At 41.4% G+C, this 19,454-nt stretch overlaps 1 protein-coding gene across 6 annotated transcripts in view; it reads right to left on the bottom strand.

Moving 5' to 3' along the window:
* FYN (FYN proto-oncogene, Src family tyrosine kinase) overlaps positions 1-19,454 on the bottom strand; it is a 205,109-nt gene that overhangs the window by 111,852 nt on the left and 73,803 nt on the right. For all 6 annotated transcript variants that reach the window (XM_037065062.1, XM_037065066.1, XM_037065065.1 and 3 more), the window contains one exon: positions 4,810-4,878. The gene's annotated coding sequence lies outside the window, so the exon portion shown is untranslated. The remainder of the gene's footprint in view (positions 1-4,809; positions 4,879-19,454) is intronic.

The following is a 19,454-nucleotide window of genomic DNA, read 5'->3' on the forward strand; positions in this document are numbered from 1 at the left end:
CAAGAATCTGGGTTAGGATGGTACCAAAACTAGCCTGGAACAGGCAAGGAATTACTTCAGGGATCAAGAGAACCAGGTGACAGAATACTCTCTCATGCACACCAGAGCAGGGAGCAGCACACAGAGGTTTGACTTAAAAAATGATGGGCTCCTCTGCAATTGACATTTTCCAGCAATGCTCATAGAAGGGAATCTTAGACGCTGGGCAGGGCTGTTGCATACAATCTCATACGGAACTGGACAAAGCTGAGAGTGAAGGCTGGAGCAGCGAGCGGCACACATTAGTGTGCGTAAAAGCCTTAAGCATGAAGACACACACCTGCAGCAGGAATCCAGCTTCTGTCTGTCTAGTGAAGGCCCAGGGACCTGCCCTTTTCATCAAGCTCTCTGGGTGGTTCGGAGGCAGAGGGGCTGCAGACTGTCTCTGGACAAACACCAACACCTTCCCCCGGGAGTCTCAACTTTCCTTCACGGAACATTCTCATTTTGTTGCCTTCATGAACCCAGAATTCATGCAAAAGTGCTTCTGTGCCCTTAGGTCTGGTTGGGCTTTTGGGTTACGAAATGGCTTGTTCTTATTTATGTGTGTTCCTCGCCACTAAAGCTGTCCCCACTGCCCCCCCCCTCCCTGCACATAGTGTAAATGAGAAGCTAATTTTGTTCTGCTGATCTAATTTCTCCTTTATCATTCACTTTTAAATGAGGACTAGGATGTGCTGACTGGGCAGAAAGTCTGACCCTCTTTAAGGCCAAGGCCTCAGGAATTAGCAGGGAAATGAGGGAGGCCACCAGAAGCAGAGCAGGTCAAGGGTACTAGTCTTGAAGAACAAAAGTGAAAGCAGATACCCATTCTAGGTTATAGCCTTTCTGAAAGAACATGGAAATGACCCATGGGAACTGCCCAGGGGTTGCAAAAGGGGTTCTGGAACCAAATAGCTGTAAATGTGTGCTTTTTCTACAGATACACTCAAATATTTAGTGTTGACATAGTATTTTTGTAGTCACATTTGACTCTGCTTACTATTCAGCTTTGGTACATTCTCCAAATTCTATTCATCTTAAAAACAGCAGACTGATAACGTTTAAGTCCCTAAATCTCTGGGCTTGGCCATCTGAAATGAGATCTTTTACCCCTTTCCAGCTTTCCAGAGTGCATTTTCATACCATTCTTGCAAGAATAAAGATTATCAAGAAAAGAAAAATGAAGGGAAGTAAAGTCGAAAGGATATCGCCCCAAAGCTTTTGGTAGGAAAACATTTAGGTCCACAAGCATACACCACACCCTTTCTGGGAAGATATTACTGGTCTTGAAGCTAGGTTAGTGGATTCCAAAATATACCTCACAAACAGCACAGTTATCCTCTCAAAATAGGCCCTATAATTAAAGTCTTTTCAAGTGGATTGTCCTATGTCACAACTTCACATACGTTGCGTTAGTCCCCCTGCTTCAGCACATGTAGCCATATTGGGCTACAAAGGCTCTGAACGACTTATGGTGTCACCAGGAAACGGATGCAAATACACAGCCATGTGCACCAAAATACCCAGCCCCAGTCATCTGTAATGAGATCTCTCTCCTCCCTAAGCACATTTTTATCTCGCTAGAATCACTATCCTTGGTTCAGAAGGAAGGACTAGCCCAGACTGAAATGCCATTTTATCTCAGAGGTCACCTAAAGACAAACACATGTGAAGAAGCTGGAGTTAAAATTTAAAATATAAGACCATCTCTTTTGTGCGAATGCTGGGATCATGTGTGAGCCTCGGTTTTCGCTTTAGTCACCAGTTGTCAGCACGAGCCTTCAGACACCCATCTGTCTGTCTGAACTTCATTCAGACCACTTTTTTTACCTGGAGTCAGAGTTAATGTATGAGGCAGCTTCTTGGGAGCCCTTTTCGACCTATGATTCTTTGAACAAACTTTTTAATGTTTTCTAGTTATATACACGTAAGCTAAATGTAAAAATATTTAAAAATTTTAAACCTTCAAAATAATAATTTAGACATGAAATCTTTTTATTACTTCTATATGAGGTTTCTCAGCCTCGAAATTAGATCTTGGGTTGGATTGCTCTTTCTGTGCGCTCAGCGCTGCTCTGTGCATTGTAGGACATTTAGCAGCATCCCTGGCCTCCACCCACTAGTAGCCAGTGCGCACACTGCCCGAGTTGTGACCATAAGGAATGTCTTCCGACATTCCCCTATGTCTTCTGGGGGGACCAAATTGGCTTGGACTGAGAACCACTGCTCTCTATTTGTGTATTTACGTATTTCCCCTAGCATGGCCAGGGAAAATACATATCCGGATTTTCAAGGCATGCGCAAGTTTTAGTTTTAAGAATTTCAAACTTCCTATGACTCATAACGAAGAATCAGGATCTGTGACTCCCTACGACCCGAGAGATTTATAAACAGCACTACTGCTGCCTCAAAACAAGGGTGGCGTGACCTCATTTCAGTCAAGACATTTAAGAGGATGACTCTGCAACCTGATCTCCTGGATGCTATCCTCCCTCCTTCAGGGAGCTCCATTCTTAGAAGACTACTCTTAAGAAATCCTTCACAATCCATTACCAGGCCCTCAGGACTGATTATGAAGGAAGAAGATTTGGGTGCCTATTAACCTCATACACAGAATTGATGGCCCACTGTACTCCTCCAGGGCCAGACCCTTCCAGGGGCAGCATTTTAAAGCTGTGCCAAGTGTGAAAAAGGACGTGGTAAAGCAGACACTTCCTCAAGGAGAGCTGCCGGGTTGGGGGAGACAAGAAAATAACACTGGAAGACAAAGAGTCAATAAAAGGGCGATGGTAGGTCCAGTCCAGAGAAGAAAAGGTAAATGGGGAAGGAGATCGTCTTAAAATATCTGGTGAGCTGGTGTGTGGGAAAGTGAGTGGACTTGTCTCATTTGCTTAGAAAGTGACTGAGAGCAGTAGGTAGCTCAATAAGTACTTATCACAGGCCTTCCAGGTTCCAGGCCCTGAGACTGGGAAGACCCAGTCTCTGCCTTATGGAGTTCACATTGTAGTTCCATGTAAGGACTAGATTGCTTCCCCTCCCCACCCTTCCTCTTTCTTTTGAACAATCTGAGCCACATGCCCAGTTATTTGTCTAATTCCTTGTGTTTTTTTTTCTTTTATTTAAGATTTAATTAACATACAGCAAAATTTACCCTTTCTATGGTACAGTTCTGTGAGTTTTCACAAATGCATACAGTTGTGTAAATACCACTGCAATCAAGATCTGGAATAATTTCCTCACCCCCTAAAATCTTCCCCTGCTCCCATTTGTTTTCTTAATTGGAACAAGTGGCTTGGGGCACAGTAGGCTCATCTCTGAGAAAACGTGAATTTCTCTCTACAGGGATACTGTGGAAGAGACTTATTTAGCTAGTGGAAGATTGGGCCAGACAAACCCTGGGGTTGGGTCCATACCTCTGATTCCATGAAACTAGGGGTCATCATACGAACACCTGATATTTACAGCAATAAGGTTCATTTTCCCCAACCACAGGTAAAGGCTCCATCCCAAAGGCAAATTCTTTTCGTCAAAGCTCAAAAAAATCAGTCCAATAATGGGATCTCTGTGAAAGCTACATAATAAACATAGACCCCCGTCCCCCCCCAAAAAAATCAAAAGACAGGTTTGGAAATGAAAGCCTGAACTTGGCAACTGAGGTCCAAACCAAGGGTACCATCTACTCCCAACCCTTCTTTCTTTTGTTGTTATTTTGGTTTAAAAATAACATTAACTCTAAAACTGAACAAAGCTCCAACAATGTGACTGCAATTGGCTCTAAATGTGGCAGGAAGGAAAGTTAAATGAGTCGCGTTGCCTAAGAATGGGTGGACAGGGTTAGAGAAGACAAACGTCTTGGCCCCACAGCTTGTCATGGAGTGGGTGCTGGAGGAGGGACTGTGGTGACCAAGACAAGTCCCCTGTGACAGCAAATGGGGCACTATCAGCCTATCCCCAGCAGCCCCTCTGTGGGAGATAGGAGCACCTTTTAGTGGCTTGACCTCAGTGGCAAATGTCCAGTGTCCAAACGAGCCTGTTCTGTTACCAAGAATACCTGCTTTATTGAGTATCTACTATGCCACAGCACTACCTTGTTCATTTTATTCTCACCATCACCTTTTGAGGTAGGTAACATTTTAAGTCTCACTTTACAGATGAGGAAACTGAGGCTCTGAGAAGTTATGCAACAACCAGTAAGTGTAGAACTTACAGTTGAACCCAGGTCTCCCAAACCCAAAGACTCTCCTTTTTACTATTCCTAGCAACGACTTCTGGGTGCTTGCCGAACTAAATGACCTAGGCCACTGTTACGCTGATTTGTAGGCTGGCTCCCAGGCAGGCTGGATTCTTAAGCCCCTTTAATTTCCCATTCCCCAAGACGCTAATTGCCTGTTTCTCTCTCATTTCAATGTAGAGGCCATGAAGATCTCTCTGCTTTAGACTCTGCATTTTATTTCCCTCTTTTGGCCTGCAAGTTTATTACTCATATTCTATGGTTGACTTAGAACATAAGCTAAACTGTCATGCGCATTCTTTACCCTGCAACCTGCAGCTTTCCTAAATCTAGACTTCTTCTTAAGTCTTAGAAACCCCCCCTCCTGCTTAATAACATCAGCAATAACAAGAAAAAAAGTCATACTGTCAGCAAACACCAATCGAATGTGGCATTTAATTATAAAATTGCATCTTGTCTAAGTTTAATGCAGACTCAAAGATGCACAGGACAATAGCTCCCCTTTGTGAATGCCACTTTACAAGGAAGGTGTTAGAGAACCGTGCAAGGACACTTACCAAAATTTCCCCCAGCTACACAAATTTTATACACACCACATGTCTTCTAATACAGCTGCTGGAGTGGTCCTGGAAAACAATACCATAAAAACAGATGCATCAGTGAAGAAGTTATTTTCTGTGTATATATATATATTGTGTTTCCCTCTGGATACCATACATCTTCCTGTTTTGGGCACCTGTCAATGTACCAAACTCTTACCACCAGATTCCACTTTGTATTTCACATGAAGATGAAACCATCTTATAAATTAACTCAACGCTCACTAATAATAAATAAATACAAATCTGGACAACAAAATAAGCTAGAAACTGTACTTATAAATACTTAATTTGAAATTTTAGTCCTTTAAAATAACTAAAGACAGGAGAACAATGCAAAAATATCTAAAGTTGAACTCATAATATTTTCTCCCCAAACCATTCCTCTTTCTTATTTCTTTCAGTAACACATCCCCTTCTTTTCTGCTGGCTGTGAAACCCTAATCTTTTTTTTCTAGACTTTATTTTATCTGAAAAATAGGAATCATCATACTGACCTCAGAGGGTTGTTATGAGGATTACATGATCTAAACTTAATGACATTAAATGACAGAGAGAGGCTTGAAACAGCATCTGGCACAAAGTAAGCACTCGGTGAAGGCGAAGAGCGAGTTTCATTCTCCTAGTCACTCTGGCCTGAAACCTACCATGGCCTTGCTGGCCTTCACTGTAAACCCTGACCCAAGCCTGCCCTTCCAGTCCTGAAGGCGCACTGAAACTCACGGCCTTCTCTCCATTCGCACCATTACTCTCTCTGGCTGGCATGAGTCCTGGCAGAAACTGGTTTCTGGCCTCCTGTTTCTTCCCTTCCAATCCCACTCTCCTGGTTCTGCAAAGCATCCTTCTTAAACACAACTTAAAGCCTCAGTGGAAACACCTTTCACTGCTTCCTATTACCTACAAATCTATCTGTGAAGTAATTTTAGCCTGGGGTTCCAGCTCACCTCAGCTTTGTCTCCACATCATCCCACCAAGTGCTGTGGCATCCAGTCACCTGTCCTGTCTGAGCCATACCTTTTGTCCCCTAACTGTTGGTAGGAGGCCTAGCTATTCTCTAAGGCAGGGGCCCTTTACCTAATTTTGTGCCATAACAATCTAGAGATATGTTTCTCAGAATAATGTGTTTAAATGCTTGACATTAACACATGAAATGAAAAAGAAGTATACTGATATATAGATCTCAAAATATATAACAAAATTATGTACTTCTTTCAAAATTTAAATACATTTCAGTAAAAGTCTAATAATGACTAATTTTGAAGTAGTGTTGAACATAAATGATATTTCAAGATATCTTTAACTACAATGTAATATGAAAATACCCATAATTTCTATTGGCAATGAATGGTTAATGCTGCTGCCACAACAGAAGGAGATGTTAGATTTCAGCTAAGAGCTAATGAAAGGAGAGAATTTTTTCCCCATCCAAGTTCATGACCCCCTGAATTACATCCATGGATCCCACTTTAAGGCCTAGCTTAATGTTCAACCTCTTGAGCCCTTTCTACCTTGGTTTTTCTAATTTGGGATTGCCTTACCCCTCTTTATTTTATTTTTAAAAATTTTATATTAGTTGACATAGATACTTTTTTAAAAGATTTATTTTTGAGAGGAGAAGACAGAGAGAAAGAGAAGGAAAGAAACATCAACATGTGGTTGCCTCTAACGCATCCCCTACTGGGGACCTGGCCTACAACCCAGGCATGTGACCTGACTGGGAATCGAACCAGTGACCCTTTGGCTCGCAGGCTGGCACTCGATCCACTGAGCCACACCAGCCAGGGCAAACATGGACACTTTAAATGTACTTATTGTTTCCTATTTTTCAAGTTGTATGTCTTTAAGTTGTAAGGGAAGGCCCTATTTTTTCCCCATTTTTAAAATTCCTCCCATGGCTAATAATGTCTTGCCTCACAGCAGGCACAGTAGGAAGGCACTCGGTCAGCACTATTTGAAGCAATCAGTAAGTAACAGTGCGATCTTGCTTATCCTACATAGGCTTGGCTAATATTAACATTGCCTTACATCTCTTTGGAAGCTTAGGAGGTCCTAAATATATAGAAGGGGCACCTAAACATTCCACATTTAGAATATAAAGTACTGAAATTAGGCAACAAAATGCTCTCTCCCTTTACTTTTTCTCTTTACAGAGTAAATGTGTAGTCAATGCTGCTGACTGACAAATCTCTGCGGAACAGACCAGTTCTTTGATCACTCCATGGATGGAAGGAGTGCCTGTCTGACATAAGCCTATCTGAGAATCTAACATTGTAGGGCCTTTGCACAGACAAAGAACAGCTGGTGATTCCCTAAGCACAGGTACCTGCGTGACTCATGTGGGCAAGGCCAGTTAAGAGTTACCATGGCTTCCTATTGGCCACACATATATGACCCAGAGCAGGTGGTCCCAGGAGATGAAGCAGTGAAACTCCATCTCCTCTCCTGAGTGATGGTTTCTTTGCATATAAGGTTGGAAATGGCAACCCCACCTAAGTGACCGTATCAGGAAGGTCTACTAAACACCTGGCTGCATAGTGCACTCTGAACTCCACTGAGCCTGTAATGGATCAGCCTCACGATGGACATCAGTCCTTCAGTCTTAGCAGTCTTTTTCCTGAAAAGCTGCAGCTCAGGACTCCTGTGTATCTTTTCCAAGAAAAACAAAAATATAACAGACCAGTTTTTCCTTCTCAAATGAAGAGAACACAATGATATTCTCCACTGAAACCATTCATAAGGGCATTGTTACCATTTGTTTTGGCATAAATTCACCATTGGCAACATTTTTCAAGCCCTACATTGTGTCAAGTGACTCTTATGATAATTGGGGTATACTCCCCCATCCTAGTAACCAAGACTGATGAGATATTCACTCAGAGAACAAAGGCTAGACTTGGCATACTCTCTTCATTCTTAAGGACATTTAAAGCTATTTCATTGGAATTTATTCCTTTTAAGACACACTAGATATATGGTACTAAATAGACAAACGATAATGAAGAGGGCAGCATGACTGTTTTATCTTCCATTCCAGGAATTATGATATATACACCCTCATAAATAAGTAATGTTTATAGGTGCTCCTATAGAAAAAAGATTATACTGCATGTACCTTTTGCTTGTAATAGATATCACAGACTATTGTGTGTGGCTCCTGGTTTCACGGGAACATTCTGATTACACACTGGGAACAAGTTATCTCTAATAAATTCCCAACTGCATGGGGCTGTTCCCCCCTCCTTCTTCTTAACAGATCCCCATATCCCTTCAATCACAGTGTCTCATGGGCAGATTCGAGAGGCTAGCAGCCCCAGCTGGAGGGTGGGGACCCACGTAGTCTAAGGCTTTCCAGTGTGTCACAAGCAACCTCAGCATCACCTGGGAGCATCTGGGAAGCCTCAGTTGAGGTCTCACCCCAAACCTACTGAATCATAATCTATTTTATAAGGTTCCCAGGTGATCTGTGTGCATGTTAAAATTTAAGATGCATTGATATAAGGAAAACCCCTTCCAAGTGATTTTTTCAAGAACTGGCATGTGACCCAATTCAGGAAAATGAGATGTGAAGGTTTTGTGGGGAGCTTCTCCTCATTCCTCTGGGAGAAATTCCCTCCTGAATGTTGTGTGGGATGTGACACCTAGAACTTCCATAGCTATCTTGCTCCCACCTAAAGACAGAATTTGCCCAGAAAGAAGGGCAAAGACAGAACACAGAAAAGCAGAGTGGGGGTGATTGCATTAGGTCAATTTTGAAGTCTGTGGAATCACAGAACTGCCAACAAACATTTTCAGATCTCTTAGAGTTGGGTTTTCAATTATCTGCAGCTAGAAAACATCCCTAAATAAAGCATTGTACATGGAACACAGCCCAGCCACCAGGTTCAACCACGTGCTAGAGTCCAGACAAGTCAGTGCACTGAGACCAGAGGGATAGTTCAGAGACTCATTCTGTTGGGGGAACTGACCCAGTAGTGTTTCCGGTTCTGACATCCATTGTTTGCTTTGCCCATTTCCAAAAGCTTTCTAAATTAGCCAGTCTAAATTATCAACCAGAGGAAGTGCTGAACCCTTTCCAAATTATTTTAATCAAAGGGATCAACAGTTGCCTTCCCCAGAAGTCACATGGGTGTCATTTCCTGCAAGGACAATGGGAGACTAATTGCTTAGCCTCAGACTCTAATAGGGAAGGCAACCTGTGGCATGTAATTACTGAAGGGTAAAAAACAAAAAGCTTGAGGCTCTCAGAACCTGCTCCTGGATCCACTCCAAACACTTGGGGAAAAGGAAAGAGAGAGAGAAAGAGAGAGAGAGAGAGAGAATGAATGAGAGCGCACACTCTCGTGAGCTGGTGTGGAAAAAGATTCGAGAGGCTAGCAGCCTAGGTAGCCACCCATACCATTTTTGCACATTACTGTGCATTTATTAGAGACCTTTCTAAGGAAACCAAGTAGACCTGCTATTACATAAAACCATATATGGCTTCGGTGTAATTTTGCCTCATATACAGGGATGATGTAGTCAAAGAAAACTGGGTGTCTACATGGACATTACCTCTTTAGTATGTCATAGCTTCTTAGCTATAACAGGATATTTTGGGGACGGGTTGCTGCGTTGGCTTGATGAAGAATGTGCTATCATGGAGTGAATATTATCTTTTTCAGCAAAACCTAGTATAAAGCTAGGTATATAGGAGACACCCAAAAATAATGGTTAACTGACTGGATAAATGAATGGCTCTCTTTAGCATACACCAAAGGGTTTCAGTTTTTTAAAAAAGTAGAACCCTCAAGAAAGAAAGCTAATACCCTAGTATACAAAATGGAGAACAGAAGAACTGTTCTGGACCTCCCACCCTCACCCCGTTAAGTGCTTTTGAGTCACCTTCTAGGAACCTCAGGGCTTGGTGACACTAATAGACAAACCAATGACTCACACAAACTCACACTCTTCAGCTTTGCACTCAGAGACACTCACCATCACTCTAAACCCATCTCAGCCTCATTTCCATTTCCTCTTTCTCCCTCCCACCGGCCTTCCTTCAAAGTACCTGCAGGTCCAGGCACTTGTCCCACCTCCAGCCCTTCCCCTGTCCTGTTTCTTCCCTCTAATGTGCTCTTACTGCCTCCTGCAAGAATGGAGAACCAAGCTGTCCCTCACACCCAACTCTAACATAAATCCTTCCCCAAAGTTCTTGCCCAATTTCCTCCATTGGAATTAATCTCACTCTATTTATATCTCTGCACTAGAACTTACAATACCATCTGCTTTAAGGGAAAGAGCCAGCTCCTTGAGGGCAGGAAACTACATTAATCTTCTAACTATCGACACCTTGCACAGAGGAGGCACTTTTAGTCATTCTGCTGCATTCAGCCAAATTGTAAAAGGTTTGTAACGGGGATTCCAAGTCTCGCCCCAGCCTGTTTGGGCTGAAGATAAACCAGCACACACCTGCAGGTCCACTTGCTAGGAAACAGCTGTGTGAGTCTTTGCCGAGTCTTATTTTCAAAGGCAGAGAATGTGGGGGGGAGTGCAGGGAGAATGACTTCCCCTCCCCTCCAAAGCTTTCCTGTGGCTATGGCTGTTTGGTGCAATGCGAGGTACAAGCTGGACAGCTTGTGTAAAAAATAATAATTGATTTAAAATACAGTTCTGACTCCTTTTATGCTACAATATTCTCTGCATTGCCAAAGTAAATTGTCTGAAAAATTAAAGTATTCCAAGTGGTGGGATAACACAACATACAAGCAAGTGCATAAGCAAAGCCCAGTTGCAAGGAAAGAGGATGGGAACCAGAAAACACAGGGTTCCCTAGGAAAACAAACCTACTCTGTGACTTATGGAGACCTTCCCTCCCCATGGGGGAGAGGGTGGGAGGCTCTGAGGAGCATCACCAACCCATCTGCTTCCCTTGCCCATAGGGACCCTAATCCTTCTGGCTTCACTCCAACAAGTTGGGGAAAATCAAGCAAGTTTGTGGTTGTTATTTCCTCTATTATTTGCTAGAGGCGGAGTGAAGAGCAGAAGAAAAGGGAAGATAGATGGACACAAAGAGACAAGCATAGAAAGCACTCAGCCAGCAGAAGGAATTACTGACCATGGAATAAGGGCATAGGAAGGTCAAACTGCAAAAGGCTAGCCGATCCTGTCTCATCAGCGACTGCAGGGACAAGAGAGAATAAGAGGCTCGCCAAGGAGTGAGGTACCACCAAACCAGCAAATGAGCCTACCTCCACCCAAGAGACTGGCTTTGAAGGCAGGCTAGAGACATATACATCTGGGGCTCACTGGCACAAGAAGTTGGTCATGCAAACTGGTGATTGGAGGGGTAGGGTGGGATTTTAAGGCTCTCATTGTCCCACATAATCTCCATCAACCCCAAAGAGGAGGAGGAGTGATATGATTTTTAATAATAATAATAATAATAATAATAATAATAATATTGTTTAAACTCTTAGGCTGAGGAGCCCAGTTTATTTTGGGGAAGAAATAAGTGAAGCAAATGCCATTAGAATAATTCACTGACTGTCAGGAGGAAAAAGAAAAGATTCTGCTTCTATATATGAGAACAAAGTGTATATTTATAATCATATCCTTCTTTTCTTTCTGGGAGTGAGTTATGANTAATAATAATAATAATAATAATAATAATAATAATAATATTGTTTAAACTCTTAGGCCGAGGAGCCCAGTTTATTTTGGGGAAGAAATAAGTGAAGCAAATGCCATTAGAATAATTCACTGACTGTCAGGAGGAAAAAGAAAAGATTCTGCTTCTATATATGAGAACAAAGTGTATATTTATAATCATATCCTTCTTTTCTTTCTGGGAGTGAGTTATGACAAGTGATCATATCACTTATGTAGCAGGTAAAATAAAACAGAAATTCTGTTTCTGTAGTACACTTGAATTCTTTCTGACTTGCCCTTGTAAATGAAGCTATTTCTAGGGATCTGCAAATCCAGAGTCTGAATAGAAACACTGCTTTGTTATGATGCAGGTGCAACTGCTGTATAAATCCCCAAATGCTTTTCCAACCTGATTACCACTCTCAAGACCCTCCAAGCAGACTCTGCAATGGCTCCTGGGAAGAGCCATGAAATGCACACAGTGTCACAATGCTGCCAAGATTAAGGTTAATAATGATGTGTGCAAGTTGGCTGCAATATCAGAATCCCAGAATTCTGGGCCTGAAAAGAAAGTTAAAGAATATGTAGTCTGGTAATTTTAAACTTTTTTTTAGTACAGAACCTTGTGTATTCATGTTCACACACACATGCACACCCCCCACACACACACACACAACTGTGCGTGCATTTCAAAAGTGAATGCTAAATTCCAATACATTACATAACAGGGGAACCTAACAATTCTGGTTCAAGGGGAAAAGGTCTCAAAACGCTTCCACCTCGACCATCCTCCTGGCCCCTTTGACACCTCTGGGAACCGTGATGTTCTCAGAACACTGAAAACTCCAGATCTAGTCCCTCCCTCCACCCAACAGCTGCACCTCATCCTTAACATCTCTTCCAGCCTGTGTGTGGGTTCTCCATGCGGCAATGGGGGTTATCTAACGCTTCTACCTTTTTTCTATGAAGGACTTATTTTATTCACCCCTGAGGACCACATATTTTAAACCATTCCATCGCTCATAAAAACTATATTTTTGAAGGAATAACTAATATATTTGCACAGCTCTTATTGACAGTTAGTGAAACCTCGACTTAAATCTTCACCTTGCTAAGCTTGGTGACCTTGACAGCATTCTTTGATAGTGTGAAGAAGTAAACCCAGCACAGGCTTTTCTTCTGTTCCTCTGTTTTTTATTTCATCAAGACAAATCTTCATCAAGGAAATATCAAATATATAGGAATAAGTCCAAAAAAAGTTGTGTAAGACCTTTACACTGAAAACTACAAACCATTATAGAAAGAAATTAAAGACCTAAATAATAGAGGATTATACTATGTATATGGAACGAAAGTTTCAATATTTTTAAGATGTCAGTTCTCCCCCCCAATTGCATCTTCAATGCAATTTCAATAAAAAAAATAGTCTTTTCCCCCTTTGGGAAATCAACAAGCAGATTCTAAAATTTATATGAAAATTCAAAATGCCAAAAGTCAATATAATCTTGAAGAATAAGAACAAAGCTGGAAGACTTACTCTATCAAATATCAAGAGTCACTATAAAATGATAGTCCTTAAGACAGTATATTTGTGCCACAATAGACAAATAGACCAATAGAACAAAAGGTCCAACACTGACCCGGAGAGATAGTCACCTAGTTTGTGGCAGATGGTGTTGATGTTCATCGGGTGTTGTGGGTTGAACTGTGTTCCCCCCAAACATACATAGAAGTCTTAACTCCCAAGTACCTCAGAATGTGACTTTATTTGGAAATGGGTCATTACGGAGGTCCTTAGTTAAAATGAGGTTACCATGGATCAGGGTGAGCCCTAAGACCAATACAACACCTCCTTATAATAAGTAGCAAATCTAGCACAGAGAGGCACGAGGGGAAGAAGGCCACGTGACAACGGAGGCAGAGATCAGAGCAATGCAGCCGCCAGGAACACGGGGAACACTGAGGACTGCCAGCTACCACCGAAAGCTTAAAGAGGCAGGGAGGGATTCTTCAGAGCCTTCAGAGGGAGCATGGCCCCACTGACACCTTGATTTTGGACTTTTAACCTCCAGGACTGTGAGAAAATAAATTTCTTTTGTTTTAAGCCACCTAGTTTCGGGCAGTTTGTTATGGCAACCCTAAGAAATGAATCTTAATCTGTACCTTCACCCTGCAAAAAAATCAGTTCCACCTACATGATAGAACTAAACGTGAAAAGTACAATAATAGTACTTTTACAAGAAAACATACAGAGTAGCTGCCTAACTTGCAAAGATTTTTAAATAACTGAACACAAGAAAATGTTAACCATGAAGGAAATTAAGAACGTCCGTATCAAATGTCATCTACAGAACCAAAAGGTAGGCCACATAGTGGAGAAAATAATTGCAATACATATATCCAGAAAAATCTCCTACAAATCCTTAAGGTAAATCTAGGCAGACAATCCAAAAGAGAAATGGACAAAAACTTCATAAGAAATTTCTCAATAAAGTAAATCCAAATGGCCAATAAATATAGTAAAAGATGCTATACACACTTGGTCATCAAAGAAAAGTTAAGCTCTGGCTAGTGTGGGTCAGTGAACTGAGTGCCGGCCTGTGACCCAAAGGGTTGCTGGTTCGATTCCCAGTGAAGGCACATGCGTGACTTGCTAGCCAGATATACAGTAGGGGATGCAGAAAAGGCAACTACACATTGATGTTTCTCTTTCTCCCTCCCTTACCCTCTCTTTAAAAATAATAAATAAATACAATTTAAAATGTTTTAAACAAGAAAGTAAGTTAAAATCACAATACACTGTCAATACACACTTACCAAATTAGCTAAAACAACAGAGACAAAACCCACAGTGTTGGTGAGGATATAAAACAACTGGAACTCTCACACAGTGCTGGTGAGAGTATAAATCGATAAAGACCCAGGATCTCACCATCAAGAAATCTACCCTACAGAAACGCTGCAGATGCTCACCACTGACATGTGTAAGAACGTTCCTAGTCATACTATCTGTAATAGACCAAACTGGAAATGACCCAAAAGCCCATGTACAATAGAAAGGTTAGATAAATTTTGGTCTAGTTATACAATATATTACACAGCAATGAAAACGAGTAAACTGAAGCTTGTAATAACATAGATTCATTTCCCAAATATAAAGAAAGACAAGAATATATATACATACTTATGATTGTATTTGTAAAACTAGACAAAACCAACCTGCATTAGAAGTCATGCTCCCTTTGGTGGGAGTGGGGGTGGTTAGGGACTGGAAAAGGGTGGAAGGGGCTTCTGGTGTTTGGGTGAGGTTCTTTCCTCATCTGGCTGCTGGTTACAGGGGAGTACTCACTTTGTAAAAATTCATTATTAGCGCACTTAACAATGTTTTCTTTTCTGTATGAATGTTATACTTCAATTAAAAAACATCTCAGTGGTTAATGCAGTGAAACCAGAGACAAAACAAAGCTCTTACAAGAATTGAAAGCACGAGAGCACAGCAATTTAATCTAAGCAAGATAATTCAAAAATTTGCTTTGCTAAAAGCTTAAAAGTGCCATTTCATTTAATTGTGTTTTTTATTCACTTAAGATGACTGTCATGCCAAAGCTATTTTATTATGAAATGTTAGGACAGGAGGAAGCAAACAGTTTCAAAATAAAATAACACAAATCATTTTAATTTTATCTTATTGGCTTTTTTAAAGTGAAAATTTGGATATTGAAGTCCATTTTTTTTTTTCATGTCAATGTAAAAAGTTCCACAGGGCCTGCAGCATCCGAGACTGAAAAGCCCTGGGGATAAAGGTGTTTTCTTTGTGTGGCACACAGTAGGCACTCAGAATTTCCCTTCCAGTCTCATTCCTAGAAACAATAAGCAGCCCTACTGTGGATGAACGTATAGTTTCCTTCCACCTGGCGGTCTGAAGCATGGAAAATAACTCTCAGTCTACCTTTGCTGATGTCTGCCCCCTTCGGATTCCCGCTGTGGAATACACATGGTCATGAGGTGGAGTCCTGACCGACCTCAGGGCCCAGCATCACACTGGTAGAGGGAGAAGTCCATCCCCCAGTCTTGGGGGCAGCTGGACCTCTGCCTATATGTGAGGCCCTTCCCGCTTCTGGTCAGAGTCTGTGGAGGTGAGCCCATCATCAGAGATGTGCCACCACTGAAGCTAATCCTGTGGAGTGCAGAAACTACACACCAGACTCTGGCTTTCTCCGACAGCTGTGTTCTCTTGGATGCTCTGGTAAGAAGATTGATTTGGGCCTTTATACAGCATCTTGGATGGCAAGCAGCCCTGGAAGGAAGTGAGAGAGGGCCAGTCCCACCGTGGCCTACATTCTGAGGTGGGAAAGGATTTGTATGTGAGGGGACTGTGGAACACATGGGGTTCCCATGAGGGAAACCTCACTCGCCCTCACCCTGAGAGCAAGACATGGGGACTGGGCCCTGGAGATGAGCTGCTCTTTCTTTGGTGACTCCATTTCCCTGAACATTAAGTTGCCAAAGGAGATCCCTTAGATTAGAACTCTGTTGTTTTGGGGCAGACTTTCTGATTTACATTTAGGAGAAGAATTAGCATCTGACAATGATTTTGTGGGTCATTTAAGAAGGATGTTCTCTCTGGTAAGAAAATAATACTTGAATTGTAAATAAATTTTATTATGAGTGGCCACCAAGATTTTCCACGTGAAAATGTAGATAAATCACAAGAGTCAAACATGATAATCATTGGGCCAATTCTTTGAGAGCCTTTTCTCTATTTGGGCAGGACAGGGCAAACCACAGCCCCTGGGTCAGAACTGGCCACTGCCTGTCTTTGTACAGCCCAAGCACTAAGAATAATTTTTACACGTTGAAATGGTTGAAAAAGGAATCGAAAGAATATTTCATGACATGAGAAAATTATAAGAAATTCAAGCGTCAGTGCCTGTAAATGAAGTTGTACTGGAACACAGTCATACCCATGAGTTTGCATGCTGTCTCTGGCTGCTGTCACGACACAACAACAGAGCAGCCTTGGCACAGACTGCATGGCCCATGAAGCCATACAATGGCCTCATTATCTGGCCATTTTGAGAAAAAGTTTGCTGACCCCTGAATTCAGATAGAATTGCTATGTGTTTGCAGAAGGCTATCCACTCTGGTTTCCTTACTCTGCCTTACATGTTTGAGCTTCTGGGACTATCGCTACATACAATGAGCCAAAGGCAAGTCCTAAGGCTGATGCCAACTGACACTAACCTGGGAAACCAACACAAACCGCAAGAGCAGTGCCTTTCAGTGTATGGCCTGGTAATCAATTTAGTTGGTTGCAAAGTCAACCTCAGGTGGTTGGGCCCAGCATTTTCTATAATGAAGCAAAAGAGAAAAATACCAAGGGGATTGTTTTGGACTGAATTGTGCTCCTTGCACATACGTTAAAGCCCTAACTCCCAGTCTTCATTCAGAATGTTAGAATTTGGAGATAGGGCCTTAAAGAAGCAATGAAGGTAAAATGAAGTTTTAGAGAGGGCCCTGACCCAATATGACTTCAATCCTTATAAGAGGAGGAGAACAGGACCAGTGCAGAGGGGGGACCATGAGAACCATGAGAACCGTGAGAACCGTGAGAACCACAGGAAAAGGCACCATCTCCAAGCCAAGGAGAGAGGCCTCAAAAGAAATCAGTCCTGCTCACACCTGATCCTGGACTTCTAGTCTCCAGAATTATGAGAAAGTAAATTTCTGTTGTTTAAAGACACTCAGTCTGCAGCACTTTTTATGGCAGCCCCAGCAAACTAACACAGGTATCATACATAGTATTATTTGGTGAAAAAAAATTTTTAAAAATCACAAATGTGTGTGATATGGTTGTGATATGAAAGTGTATGAAATTCTGTATGTTACAAAAAAAGGAAGAATGCTGCACTGGAGAGACACACACACTCAGTTGCACAATCACAGAGGGGTATCCAAAAATCGAACCAAGACAAAAGAGCACTTATTCAATACAGTATAGGCACTATATACACAGTATCTTATTCAGTTCTCAGAGTAGCCCTGTGCTTGGATGATGTTATATATATTCAGCTGACAAAGAAACCAAAGTGCTAAGCAGGCAGAGCAGGTCTGACCCCAAAGCCTGTATATTACTCCTCATCATGAGGAGTAATATATTCCTGAGGATAGGGTGTAGTTTGACCATATGAAGGGAGCAAAGGAAAGGGACAAACAAGTATAAATAATAGCTAACATTACTGAATACTTACTATGTGGCAGGCACTAAGCTAAGCTTCATAAATGACCTCACTTCATCCTTATAACAACTCAACAGAATGGGATCTGTTATCCACATTTTTCAGCTGAAAAATCTGTCTGGAAGAAATTAACTGATGTGCCCAAGATTACAACTCCGGAAAACTGCAGATCCAATATTTGAGCCCCCACTGTCTGACATTTGAACTACAGCTCTTGCCCACCACAGCCCCTCCTCTGAACTAACTATAAATATTGTCAACCTAAGTATATAAATATTAGCTGGTAGTCTCCACTTAGAGAAAAATGCAATACATCCATTCAATTGTACACCCCCTGACTGAGCACACACTATATGCCAAGCCCTGTTCTGAGGGCTAAGGATACAATAGTGAGGAAAACAGACGAGGCCTTGCCACCATGGTGACCATGTGGGTAAAACCCTACGATATAACCATTATGTTGACTGAAATGACCTCATAGGAAATGCAACGAGAAGTAAGAGTCAGGTACGCTGAAAGCATGGGCTAATGAAATTGGAAACTATAGAAAACAGAGGATGGTGAGTAAGGTTTACCAAACGGAAGTTCCAGTAATTTTATTTAACATCTCTTACTGGATATCCAGGTTTACTTACCATGTGGGCATGTCTTATCTCTCAGTTGACTGGAAGTTCTTCTATGGCAATGGCCATGTCATACTTTAAACATCCCACTCAGTGCTTGGCATGGTGCAGAGTAGTTTGAATTTATGTATTTTTAAGTTTTTTTTTCCCCAAGAGACATGTATGGAGGTTACTCAGGGACTTGCAAGTCAGGTGTAATGACAAGAGTCAGACACACCTTGGGAAGTCCCAGTGGAGGAGGACATATTACTGAATGGTGTCAAGGATGTGAGCAAAGAACTGTATATTTAACTGGAAGAATTTTAGCTAAATCAAATGAGATACAGTACAATGGCTTAAGAAATCAGAGTCAGTGCCTGGTCATGAGGATGTAAAAAAATTAGGCTTAGTGAAAGGAAACCAGGGCATGGAGTGTTAAGAATTCTAATATATTGTAATATATTCTAATAAATCAAAAATGATTCCAGGTTTCTTTGCTTCTACTTCTATTTAAATTTTTTTCATGTATAGAAATTCAATATTTTTACCTACTCGAGCCTATTAATTCTTTCATCAAGAAATAATCAGGGAAGGGAGAAAATATCTGATACCAGAATGCTTTACTATGTGTTATTTATGATATCAAACATGAGAACATTTGATTGCACAGTAACAGCATGGCGAATGCTTACGTTATGTCTATTTATACACTGGAAAACTCCAGATTCACTAGTTAATTAATTAAAAATGATCACAACTTAATATTAAATGAAAGAAGCAGGATCAAGACCATATCTACCCACATGTGGTATACACCCCCCACACAAAAGAGGGAAAATAAATACATCTTAACATTGCTATTTCAATATGGTGTGATTAAGAGATATTTTTATTATCTTCTTTGTAGCTCACCAAATATTCTACAATGAGTGAGTATTTTCAAGTCGGGAAAAAAGAAAAACCGTATAAAATATGTTTAAATCAAATGTCCTATGCATGTAGGACATTTCCACTGTGTATCTTTGACTCGCCAGAGGCCTTTGACCACACTGGCATGTGGGATGAATTCTGACCATGTTTTTAAAATACATATTCTAAACTCACCAGCAAGTAGACATCACAATAGCTGTGGTGG

Source organism: Sturnira hondurensis, unplaced genomic scaffold, assembly GCF_014824575.4.
Source record: "Sturnira hondurensis isolate 20B ecotype Veracruz unplaced genomic scaffold, ASM1482457v3 Scaffold0015596, whole genome shotgun sequence".
NCBI lineage: Eukaryota > Metazoa > Chordata > Mammalia > Chiroptera > Phyllostomidae > Sturnira > Sturnira hondurensis.